The sequence below is a fragment of the Neopelma chrysocephalum genome, unplaced genomic scaffold (genome assembly GCF_003984885.1).
Source record: "Neopelma chrysocephalum unplaced genomic scaffold, ASM398488v2 Primary Assembly neopelma1_80b, whole genome shotgun sequence".
NCBI classification, from domain to species: domain Eukaryota; kingdom Metazoa; phylum Chordata; class Aves; order Passeriformes; family Pipridae; genus Neopelma; species Neopelma chrysocephalum.
In genome coordinates, this window is record NW_020897742.1 from 6,319,001 (window position 1) to 6,332,360 (window position 13,360).

At 43.3% G+C, this 13,360-nt stretch overlaps 1 long non-coding RNA gene across 1 annotated transcript in view; it reads left to right on the forward strand.

Moving 5' to 3' along the window:
* Nucleotides 1–7,327: 7,327 nt before the first annotated feature.
* The window catches only part of LOC113970842, a 12,840-nt gene continuing 6,807 nt past the window's right edge, over nt 7,328–13,360 (forward strand). The window contains exon 1 of the long non-coding RNA XR_003535352.1: nt 7,328–7,352. This is a non-coding gene — a long non-coding RNA (uncharacterized LOC113970842). The remainder of the gene's footprint in view (nt 7,353–13,360) is intronic.

Consider the following 13,360-nt stretch of genomic DNA (forward strand, 5'->3'; position numbering starts at 1 on the left):
TCTGAAAATTATCCCCTTTTCCCCCATTATTTGGGAGGAACATTGCTGTTGAGAAAAACCTTTAGCAATACTACTTTAAACTAAAGAGATCAAGCAAATGAAAATTACGATGAAAAAATAATCAGCATTTCATGCTCTCTTTTACATACTTTTTTTTTGAGTAAAATTTTATGTGATGGGTTTAAAACTAGACCTAGAGTGTGTCTCTCATGCATCAGACAGGCTAACTATAAGATACCAAGACACTTGAAAGTCAGAAATGTAGGTGATGCTGATAACATCTTCGGATAGTGCAATAATAGCATTCAGTCAATCAAGGTCTTTCATTTTTGGAACTGCCCCATATGAGCGTGACATTCATTAGTTCAAACCTGTATCGTGCTACAGCAGTTTGAAAAAAAAAGTTACTAGGAAAAGTATTAAAAATTTCATGAAGGAGTCTTTCCCTCTGGCACTTCTTTCAAGGTCAGAAAGCCTCACTTGTTTTTTCTGCTGACATGAAAACATTCAGAGATGATGTGATGTGAAAACCCACACCTAATCCTGATCTTTTATTTTGAAAAATCTTCATTTTCACACAGTTTTTTCAAATGTGACTTTCTTTGATCTCCACGAAATTAAGAAAAATACGTGCCCTGTTCCCTGACATGTCTGCTGTAGGATGCCCACATAGAAAACTGCTCAGGGACCAGCAGAGCCTCATGAATAAAAACTGCTCGAAACCCTCCTTCATCCAAACCAGAAGGAAGCATTTATGACAGTTGAAAGGCACAATGAGGATTGCATCTCTCAGCTCTTCTCTTGGTTTGCAGCAAAGCAAAGTTCACTTGGTTTGCAGGGAGGGATCCTGTCGCCCCAGAGGGTCCAACACAGGACCAAATCCCAGAGAACATGCACTGCCTGGAACAGGTGCTCCACTCTCCACCCCAAATCCTCAGTCCCTGCTTTCGCCATTACCCAGCTCTTGGAGTCCTCAAACCAGCATTTCATAGCATCCAATCCCAAAGATCATTAGCAACATCAAGAGGAGAAACACTTGTACACTTAAAGCCAGATCTTGGGCTGATAAGAATTGTGAGCAAAATTGGTGGTACTCCCAGAGGGCCAAGCAGAGCTCCAGTCACAGGTGTGCAGTGGGTCTGCCATGGGGATGGAGCCAAGGGAGCTGTCCTGCCCTAGGGTCAGGTTGCCTTTAACAGTTCAGAAAAGCAAGATGCTGATGATAGTTTTTGGGCAGCAGCAGCATCTTTTCAGCTACAGTGGGTACATCTGAAAGGCAAAAGGATCTACACTGGCTCAGTGCTCACCACCAGTTTTGTTTCCTTCCTCATAACATCCAGGCAAGATGCTGAAGTAAACAGTTCAGCTTTCCAAGTAATACTTTCCTGTCAAATACATAGTTCAGTGATGCAAAGTCTTCTTGGGATAAGGTGCCATAGCACTGAGGTTGCTGTCATTGACACCATCAGCCTAATCTCCAGTGGCAGCCCACTGCATGCTCTGACCCATTGTGTTCTCATATCCCAGTAGACTCTAGAAGTACTGCATGCACTCTCTGCCACACACAAGAAACTGGTGCTCCAGGGAACTTTCAACATAGAACACACAAGAGAGGAAAATAACATTACATGACTGTCCTGCACATAGCTAGCCTGGCTTCTGAGCAGCATCAAGTTATGGTTAGGAGTTAACATCATCTGTTCACACATCTTGCAAAATAGCAGTCTTACAAAACCCAAAGTAATTGATTTCTTCATACTTTCATAATCTTACTGGTAAGACATATGAGTGCTAATATCCTCTACTAGACCAACATAACCTTGGGCATTAGGTGACTACATAGCTGAAGGTAAATGGGAACTTTCATTACCTGAAAGAAAGGAGTCTAATATTTATTTCAAAGTTCTGAAATGACAAAAGCAGAATTTTGGCATTACAATTACATATTTTTCACCAGACCTTCATGTAGATGGTAATCTTCATAAAACTGTGTTACAGACCCGCACAGAGCAAAAAGCATTTTAAATCTGCACAGGAGGACCTGGAAGCACCAAAGACTTTGTCAAAGGAAAAGAAAACATGAAAAAAGGACATTTTCCCTCACCTCTGACCAGAACACCTAGGATCCCAAAAGTCATTTTCAAGTAATTTCATGGAAACATTTATTGTCTCCAGTAAAATATTTGCAGACAGTGCAACCTGGAATGGCTAATAGCACTTGCCCGTGATCTGCTTTTAAGTATTTGCCTATCATTAGTTAATGAGCAGACAGCAATTGAGAGTACTAATTTTAGCACCAACACGAGCCAGCAACTGGAAAGAAAAAGAAGCAAGGAGAAACAGGCCAGAGCCGAATAAAAAAATTTAAAAAGGAGGTTCTGCTGCCTTTCCATCATGTAGAAACCATCCCACCCACCACATCTCTGATACCAGTTTAGTCTCCAGATGTGGTCCCACCATAGATTTAGTCACACTGTGGTGCAGCATAAAAACAGACACGGCTAAAACCCCAGAAATCAGCTAGTCTGTATCTTTATCCTCAAAGCAGGCTCAGGTCTTCTCTAGCAGGTCCTGATCCATCTCCAAAGCTGTGCAAAAGCAATGCTCCTAACAGAGGTTCCCAAGGGCTGGGTCCACATCTTTGAGTATCTCTTCCTCTGCTAAATTAGGACATCCTCCAAGGGCAAAAGACTTCACTGGTTTTTGCTGGAAAGACCCAACAACATGGTCCAAATGAGATGTACATGACCACTGTGAAGAAACAGTGGGTTCGCGGCTCAAAACCAATTGGAGGTTTAGTGTTGCAAGGACTACACACCCAGCAGGGAGCAAGTACCCAGCAGTGCCAGTCATGGTCAAGCCCCTACAAATACACAAGAGAGGTCTTAAACACTGAACATAACACAGCTCAGAGAGTCTGGCAAACATCCACCTATCTTTGGCTTCACAGCTCCCCATCAAATATGGGCAGGCCCTTAACTGGGTGTCCAGAGTGAGTGCCCCTTGAGCAAACAAAAGCTGAGCATGGGACTGTGACATTGCCTTTTTTCACTTAGCAGGCAGGCAATTATTCTCCTGCTTAATTGTATCTGATGAGTGACACACACAGGCCCCATGCTGTTTAAAATGTGACATATTTTATTTATCATAGCAGTTTCTACAGTTCTACAAATGGATGACACACAATCCATTATCATTTTGGAAGCATTATTATTCACACAAACACATCCCAGAACCTTAGACTTTTTTTTAATTCATTTTTTTTTCACATTCCTTTTAAATTCAGAATGCAAATTCTCTATCTTGCCAATGAGATTTCCTCCTCCTCACCAACCCAAAATAAATTAGAGAACAAGCTGCTATCTCTAAAAGCTTTATAAATAAAACATACAGCACACACACACAAAAGCTACAATTTTAGAGTACTTTTGTGTCCTGGATGGATTTAGAGATGTCATTGCAAATGCACAGATGCTGCCAGTCACGGGAGCTTAACAAGGGCTATGTGGTTTGACATCCCATCAGACTGCAGCCCTTTGTGGCAGCTGAGGCTTCCCAGGGCAGAAAGAAACATGGCAATTGCTTCTATCAGGAAGAGAAAATAATGGCAAACACACTGGCAGACTCACTGAGGGACAGAACTGAAATTACTCTTTCCTGGCTCAACCAAATAAAAATTATGACAGTTCAAAAGAATATTAAAAGTTTTCTGGAAGTGGCTAAATCACACTATTCCAAGCTGTCAGGGGAAACATTTGCTTTTTTCTTTACCTCAAGAAGGAAATATTTTTCCTTAAAAAATAATTTGAGTTTCTATTTTTCTTCTCTTCTCCAACCAAAACATCCAAAATATGAAGAGAGGACAAGAAAATAAAGTAGTTCCAGAGCTAAGAAAGCCTGTTTTTTCTACAAAATTGCACTGATTTTAACTCAATTAACACAAAGCTGCTGTTTAGGCATCGCCCATCTGTCGAAGACGCCAGCAGGGGACAGCTGCCGGAGGTGGCCTGGCAGAGGGACAGGCTGTGGTGAGGTTTCCTTCCCGCAGCATCTAACGCAGCCCAAACACCAACTCAAAACTCTCTGTGGCTTCCAGCCCTCCTCATCCCCAGAGACTAAAACGGCAGAAAAGATGAAAAAATTAAAAAAGAGGGAAAAAAGAGGGAACTGGAGCAGGAGAAAAATACTACATTCCAAATTAAATAGCTTGAAAAATTTTATGTTAACCCATGTTTTGAAAAATTGGATCTCATCTATCAAAGCAGTCATGGATCCTTCTATCTCCCCAGCACCCTCTGGAGGTGGGGAGGTGAGCTCACTCCCTGCCTGCCCAGGGATCACAGGGACCGGCCAGAGGATTCTCTATCTGATCCTCTGTCCGATCCCAGCACAGTGCAGACAGAGAACTACATGATTCCTCTTACCAACCATGAGCATCTCTGGGAAGGGAGGTGGCCCTGCACCAAGCCTGAGGTGAAGGGTCTGGGGCAGGGGCTGCAAAAAACCTCTGTGCATCTAGCTCACCAAATAAGCTCCAAATAATCACCTTGGTTTCTTTAGGGCTTAAAAGGGTCCCAAGGGATCAAATAGGTGGATTCAACAGCCAACATGGGTTCTGCAGACAAGTGCCTATCACAAACGCTGTTCTCCTGAGCCAGGTCGCAGGTGTGGTTAGCCTCAAGTGCCACAGTAGCCACAAAAAGCTGACACAAAAAGAGTCTTGCTGGAAGTTTCAAAAAGTCTGATTTTTGAAAGCTCTCTGTTAGACTTCCACCTGAGCAGATAAAACAGCCTAATGCAATAATCTGACCCTCAGCAGCAAGGGTACACAAAAGCCCTGTATGGCTCTGCCCCCTCATCATCCTGTGATGTCCGACCCCCACAGCAGCTTGCCAAGGTGGGACAGGCTGGGAGGCTATTTGGGAAGACCCAGCCCTGACTATCCCTCAGCAGAGGGAAAAATCTGCTGTCACTGGCATTTCTATGAAATAGGATACACACAAACTGTATCATCTTTGTCTGCCCTGAAACAGGGAATCTCAGCACCCATGTGGGTGTCTGAGATTTTGGAAAATGCTTAGCTCCTGGCCTCAGTAAACAGAGCTAACAAACACCTTCTTCACTCCCATTAGACTCACTAATCTCCATCTTCACTGCATTTCCCCTGTTCTTGGATTAGGAAGAAGAGTAAAGGACACCAAGCTGACCTTAAGTACCCTCACACAGTATCTCCAACCCATTCTCCCAGCCTGTTTTGCTCAGCTCCTTTGCAAACCACATAGTCCCATCTTTTCTTCACAAAAACCCTGTGGTGTCAGCCACAGGGGCTCATCCCACCCTATGTCTGCTGTGCATTTTGTTAATGGGGGCCTGAATCCAACCCAGCTGACTCCAGTCACCTGCCTGGGGCACCTGCACTAAAAGTGTGACCTTGACTAGACGGGCAGCCTCATGCTTGTAATCCCACCCTGCCGAGACAGCCCATGCATGGGCTCACCCTGCACCTCTAGCTCTGGTGTGTGAGTCAGGCCCACACCCGAGCTCCCACAGCACAATGTGGCACTGCCACCGAGCCCTCCTCCCCACACAATCCCAAGCATCCTGCCAGGGCAGCTGTGAGGAGGTGGACAGCTCAGACCAACGGGGCAGCAGCAAGATGAGGTCCCTACATAGCACAGAGCACTCATGCTAACAAGTGGTTTAAGAAGCTGCCTCTTCCAAGTCACTTTTTCGTATCTGTTATTTACTGCTGTTCAGTAACCGGGACACAGCTGGGGCTCACATCACACAGGCAAGGCTGTCACGACATGCAGACAAGCTGTGGCACTACAGCTTAAAGACAGAGTCCAAGGAAAGGTGGCAACAGGCAAGGGACAAAGGAGAAAATCAATCTGCCATCTTAAATGTGATTTCAGCAATTCAAAGGAGTCATTTTAGTCAACCCACTGGTTAATGAGCCAGCAGCACTGGCACAAGGTCAAATCACAAATGTGCAAGAGCATTTTTCCAGTGCAATCACTTATTTTTCCATTTCCAGCCCTCCATTTCAACTTGAAGAGCAGCACTAAAAAGGAGAGAGAAATCAGCTTTCCATCTAAAAAACACTTGTGAGAAATCACAAGTGCCAAGCATGTCTCTTTTCCACATTTGTCTCTTTTCATACCAGCCCAGTTCCTTAATCTGCTACAGCTGCCATTCCTTCAGTGGTGAGAAATGCTTTTCTGAATGTTACAGAAACACTAAAGAGCAACTGGAGATCAATTAAACAGCCTTATCCCTAGGCAGCAACACATCGAAATGCAGGAAAAGCAAGTGATACCCAGCAATGGGTCAATGCAATGCACCAGCTTCATTAAAATCTACTCATAAAAATAAATCCTGCTAAAGTACAGCTCATGTTTCATCTTATTTGCATGTGATCTTCATGTGGCTGGTGGTAACAAGATAGTTATCTTGATAAAGGCATTAGAAAAACATGGTATCATTATATAAACTCCTTGGTTCTGAGTTCTAAAGCATATAGAAATATCTAGACCAAGAGAGTTCAGGAGAATTCAAAGTAAGTAAAAGCTTGTTGGCTCCTCTCCCTCCCTCCCTGCCTCCCAGAGGGCAGGAGACATTACTCTGGGATCAGTCCCTCTGGTCCTCTGACCATGATGCCAGAGGGCTATATTTCACTTCAAAATCATCTTTACCCATTTCTCTCCCTTCAAACATGGTTTATTAAAAGAAATACCAGAGGAAGACTGACATGGACATAAGACAGGAAGAAAACATGGAGGAGCCCAGATATCATTCTCGGCTGACAGGTCTGTGGGAACATCTCAAGGTAAGACTCTGAAATAGATGAAGCAGCAGATGGTGATGGCAGCAGATGAGAGACTTCCCCTCATCACTGCCCTCTCCACATTTGGAGGAGGCACTTAGTGAGCATCCATCCCAGGCATCCTGGATGTTATTTCTACATGTCCTCCCAGTTGTTTCCATCAAACCTGAATCCCTCAAGTATTTAGTATATGTCATGGTTTAACTCCAGCCAGGAGCTCAGCCCCACACTGCCATTTGCTCACTCCCCCACCCCTGGGATGGGGGAGAGAATTGTAAGCATGGAAGTGAGAAAATTTGTGGGTTGAGATACAGACAGTTTAACAGCAAAAGCCGCATGCACAAGCAAAGCAAATCAAGGAACTCATTTGCCACTTCTCAAGGGCAGGCAGGTGTTCAGCAATCCACAGGAACGCAGGGCCCCATCACACATAACGGTGACTTGGGAAGACAAACACCATCACTCCAAACATCCCCCCTTTCCTCCTTTTTCTCCCAGCTCTATATGCTGAGCATGATGCCATATGGTCTGGGATATCCCTTGGGTCAGTTGGGGTCAGCTGTCCTGTCTGTGTCCCCTCTCAATTCCTTGTGCACCCCCAGCCTCCTAGCTGGTGGGGCAGGATGAAGAGCAGAAAAGGCCTTGGCTCTGTGTGAGCACTGCTCAGAAGTAATTAGAACATCCTGGTGTTATCAGGACTGTTTCCACACAAATCCAAACTACAGCCCTACAGCAGCTACTAGGAAGAAAATTTACTCCAGCCAAAACCAGCACGAGTATGTTTTGCTGAGACTGGGACAGCTACTTTCAAAAACAAACAGGACTAAAACTGTTTCCTTTGTCAAAATCATCTCAGTGATGATCTCTATTAGAGGTACGCTAAGAAGGGCTGGGACCAGAAATAGGACTGCATCCATTATGAGGTGAGACAACACACTACACCTGAGATTTTTTGACCCTGAGAGGTAGTTTCAATCTAGGACAGAATTTCACAGACTTATTTTCTTACACAACCTTTTCCAAGAGAATTCTTTCTCTTTCATGCTGCCTTTTTTTTTTTTTGTGAAATGAAACTGAACAAACTTGAGTGATTGGGTCATATGACATGACAAGAAAATAAAGACCATTTGAGATGAGCATTTTTCATTTGTACTGCTCTATCAGATTACACTAAGATTGTTGACCTTATTAAGAGTCAGGTTAACAGCCCACTTCAGAAAGATCTACATATGCACCTGAGTGTTAAACCAAATGCTTGAAAGACATATTAAATCAAATAAAGATTGATAGCTTGCTGTTTCTATCCTACCAGTCAGTCAAGCACTGCTTACCTCAGCATCTACATGAAACAGAGAAGACTGACACACATGACCACTCTCTCTCCAAAACACACCTGTCATTACATAGATACCTTTGTTGCCACCTTTTTATTCTCTGCTTACACAAATCTAGCACAATGATGCTAGAGCTCCAAGGCACTGCCACAGAGAAAAAAACAAACCATACACTGATAGCCATACAAATGGTCTTAAACACATATCAGGAATTTGCTAACATCCATTAATTGATTCTTAGAAATACTGGAATTTCTTTGCAGATCAGGCTGTGGCAATGTGTGTTGTGCATCATCTGCTACAAACCAAAAGCAAACCTAGGCTTGAATTCAGTCCTTCTACTTGACAGAGGTTAAAACCCTCGGATCAGACCCATCACTTGCCCTTAGGAATCAAGTTTGAAAGAAGAGCCAGGACCTGAGAGGCAGAACCTCAGAACTTTTCAAGAACAATCTGGATTTATTTTTGATAGAATGCTCAGTCACAACCCACTTAGACATGTGAGATCCCCCAGAAATCCCTTCCTACCATGCCACCTGGTCTGCAACTTCATGAACATGAAAGGAGCCCAAAGAACTGCTCTTCCACCTCTGTATGCCCCTGGTGAACCAAGAGCAATGACTTGGAGTAGGATTTACCAAGACAGACATGTTGATTCAATAGCATCACTATTGCTTTGCACCCTCCTTTTGCTGCACCAACCTGCCATATCTCATGTTAAAGCAGGCATTAGGGTCTTCGTACAAATGCTGTGCTTAACAAGCCTCTTCCAGGTCTCTGCAATGGTCTGTGTGCGCTCCAAACCTCTGGACCATGTGTGACAATTAGACTTCATGTGTGCCTCTAAACCAAGCTAAATTAGTCCATGTTTTCCATGGCTAAAAGCATATACATGAACAAGTCCCAGAGGAGAAGGAGCAACAACTTGTTATGTAGCAGTCACTTGATCATGGACAAAAGAGATCACAAGCTCTTTCTCCCATGCAGCACCTCACAAATGGGATCCAGCTGCCTTGAGGCAACTGCAATTAAACAGTACCCTCAGGAGGAGCAGACTTCCTCTGACAAAATATTTCTGTGTTCCTATATATTATGTTCTTATCCATGAATAAATGCAGCAGGCTTATCTCTGTTACTCTGTGTTTGCTTTAATAACTAGCATGAAGCCCGTATTTATTACCCAAATCCTGTTTCTAAATCTCACTATTAGATAAAGCAGTAATGACACAGCTGCTTTGCTCAGATTGCCACACCGCTCTTCTTTCTTTCACGAAGGAAAAAACCCACCTCTGCCATGCTCCAACAGACCTGCTGCAATTCTGACATCTGACGCTGTTGCCAGAAACATCTTGGGTTGTCCTGGTTTGTCATCCTTGGAAATCAACACAAAGATCACAGTGACTTCCCAAAGCAGACGCATATAGTGCATGTCTATATTTACTCAAAGACCGGAAAAGACTGTAGTTATCCCCCCAAGAATGGCAAAGCAGCATCTGGAGTATCACTGAGAGACACTCTGAGTAACAGAAAGCACTTTCAGTGTACATATGTGAGGGTCTCATTAAGAGAGCTGCTCAGGTTGCATATGCTCTGAGTGTCTTAAGCAGGGTAGAGTCTGGTAATCACAGCAGAATAAGTCCAAGACTTCCTTTGCTGGGAAACTACTTGGCTCAGGGAGCAATGCTCTCCCAGCAATGCTCCTGTGCTTCCTTCCAAACCCTAGAAGAGCAGTGCCGTCTATAAACAAGAGATGTTTTGCTCAAGGAATGATGTAGGAAAGTTGTTGAGATGAGGAAAGGAAGCTTAGAAAGCAAAAAATATGTTAAAAGGGAGAACAGCCAGGAGGTTTTCAACAAGTACAAGCTCAAATGGCTTTTAAAGCAACTAAAAATTGTCCTCTCCTGGCTCTGGTGAGATCAGCAGAGATCAGTTCCCAGCTGCTCACCAGATTTCTTCTACTTCTTCAGCAGGGAAAGCAGTCTGAGGGAAGGTTAAAATCTGCTTCAGACAACAACCACCCAATTATGTCAGACCAGGGGACCCGGTCAACCCTGGCAGGAACACACAGATGCTGGAGCAGCAGAGCCATCCCATCACTCAGCCACCCTCATCCACAGATGGCTGTAGCAGCGCCAGTGGGTGAACACCTCACAGGGAGCTGGGCCAGGAGATCCAGTTTACTATCCTGGCTGGACCACAGACAGCATCTCACCAGGTCCCCAACACTGTGCTCACCTCCTCTGAACGTCACCCTCCACTCAACCCCATCTCTTACCCTCTCCAATCCACCACCATAAGAGTTCATGTAATCAGTCCCTAAACCTGCTTTAATCAAGTGATCTGGATTAGCTTAAAAAAAAAAAAAAAGTTGTTCTCTCTTAGTTTGTTTTTTTTCCCCCTAACCCAGCTAATTTTGACAATCCAAAGCTGCTGGACAATCATACTTGACACAAGATGGGACAGCTGGGAACATCTGGGAGGAGACTAGAGGTGCAAAAGGAGTCCAACAACAATAGGAAGCATGTCAGCCCCCCCCCCCAGAGCAAATCTCAGGGCCACAGGGGTCCCAGATGCAACACTCCAAAGCAATTGTGTTGGAAGCTGTTAATTAAACACAGCTTATTTTGGCTTTCAATGATTTATGCAGATTTAAAGCCAGACTGGATTAAAGCAGTCACTTTGCAAGAGCTGTGCCATCCATGTCACTGCGTTTAATTACAAGCAACACCAAAGAAGCTCTTTTCCACTATCAGTCTCCTCATCAGTGTTACTTTGGGTAAGACTAATGAAAAACAACTGCATTATGAGAGAGAGCTTTTGTGGAGATTTTCAGACCAAATATCTTGATGCTTCCTGTAAGCCCAGCTTGGTACCAATTAAAAAACTGGGCAATGTGACCTAGAGACTGCAAGCAAATGTCATTGCTTACTGAGAACTCCTGGGCAGCAGCTCCATGTGCTAAAATTAGAGGAGTAGGAATCTTTGTTTTTAAACATGCCAGATTATCAGTTTTTAAGTAAATGTTCAGATGTCTCAACCTAGTTCATGCTACATCAGGAAAACCTAACAATTTTTGTATAGGGTGCTCTGACAAAACCTGGCACATGCTGAATTTTCTAGATAAGGTATTTTGTTGAATAAGTGATGAAAACAATTTTTAAGAATCAACCCTGGGACCTGCATATTGAAAACTTTATTGAAATCAGGTCACACTGTATGGACAGAAACTTGCAGTCTGCATTCTCACAGTAACTGCTACCTGTTTTGTGCCAAGAACACAACAGACACAGCCTGAGAACAAAAGGACAATTTCTCCCCTAAGAACACCTAAAAATCCAATAGGACAATGTGTTCTGGAGACCTTTGGGGTGTTCAGCTTTGTCCATTAGTATAGTCACTACAGTTCACAAAAAATAAACTGAAGCACTTAATAAGGGAAAAGAAAAGCTTTAATGGTTTAATGGTGAACGTGGTAGTGGTGCTGGGTTGACAGTTGGACTTGATGATCTTAAAGGTCTTTTCCAACCTTAACAATTCTGTGATTTTGTGATCTCTTGAATCTTGCATCAGCTCAGATTAAATCTTTAAACCAGGAGTCCTGGTTAAACCAGCAAATCCCTACAGGCTACGAACGCATCCAGCTTCTGCTTCCAAGCTCCTGTGATCCTGCAGGGGAGCTACCAGCTGCCTTCAGCCCATGGACACATCACATCTAACATGCAATACTCTTTAGAATTTAATGGAGAACTAGTTTTTCTTTAAGATGATCTAGAAACCACATGCATAGGACAAAATTGCCTCAGAATCTAGAAAATGTAATTTATGTTCACCATTACTTTTCTCCCTATTGAATCCAGTCAGACTTTTTGATGGAGGATATAAAACCCTGGAGCTCATTTATTAAGCTAACATCCTCCTACCTGTGAGTCTTTCTCTCACACTGCAAAGTCATCTGCAAAGGGTATCATTCCCTAGCACATGCTTTCATATCTGTGTGACAGTCCATGGACAGTTACACAAAAAGACATGGGGACCATTTATAGGTCTTATCCTACCAAATGACTGATTGTTGTATTGTAAGCAAAATTTAATTAGGAGAGCCTTTAAGATCAGCCTCTGTGCTTGTTAGCATCCAGCACAGGGCAGCTGGTTCAGCTGCCTATTGACTGAGCAATCGACAGGCAATCGCTGCATCCAGTCAAGGAAATGTCTGAGGAGTACAGTTCAGGAATGGGAGAGATATCCAAATAAAATCAGCCTGAAGGGGCTTGATCTTCAAGACAATTACAAGTTTCCAAGTTTGCCAACAAAACTTCAGCACTATCATTATAAGAAATCTGTCATCCATGACATTCTGTTTGCCTGTCTCTAACAATAAACAACTTAACCATTAATTTTGCAGCTCTCTCACCTTCAGACTCTGCAGATCAGAATTGGGCTTCTACAATTGTGTCTAAGTAAGAAGCTCCTGAATCAAACCATCTACACCAAAATTTCCAGGGGAGGCCTCAGAAGTACCCCATACAAATCACAAAAAAACCTCATGGAGTTATGCATATTCATAATATTATGTAGTTAGCACAGTCTAACAGTCAGTACTAAATGATGGCAGTGATTTCCAGTGGAACCAGAGTCGAGACACAGCATAAGATACAGAGACACCACCAAGAAAACAGCCTTGATGTTGGCCACTTTGGAGTCCTGCATTTTAACCAGCAAATGGAAAGCTTCCTTGGCACCTGCATGAGACAATCAGAGCAGGAGAAGTAATCAGACTAAACAAGACTGTCCAACTACTGCAACTAATACATTATAGCTTCACTTTCGACTGATACTGCATGGCTACTTTCTTTAGAAAATAAAAGGATTTACCTATTTACAGAGTCTTGCAGCTTCCAAATAGTTAAGCAATCATCACTGTTTTTATCTTCTGCAACAGGGAACTGAGGAACAATTCTCAATCACAGAGGGGCTGGATAAGCAATGACGTATACACAAGTCTCAAATCCATGTCCACAGGAGAAAGTTTATCCTCCTCTACCTTCTGACCTACCTAAAAAAACCAAATAAAAATCATCTGCTCATAGCTGTCTACATATAGTCGAGCTATTTACTGATAAAACTTCTCCATGAACAATATTTCAAGCACTTTTCCTCCCCATCTGATTCACTGTTTTATCCAGTGTGATGAACAGGGGAG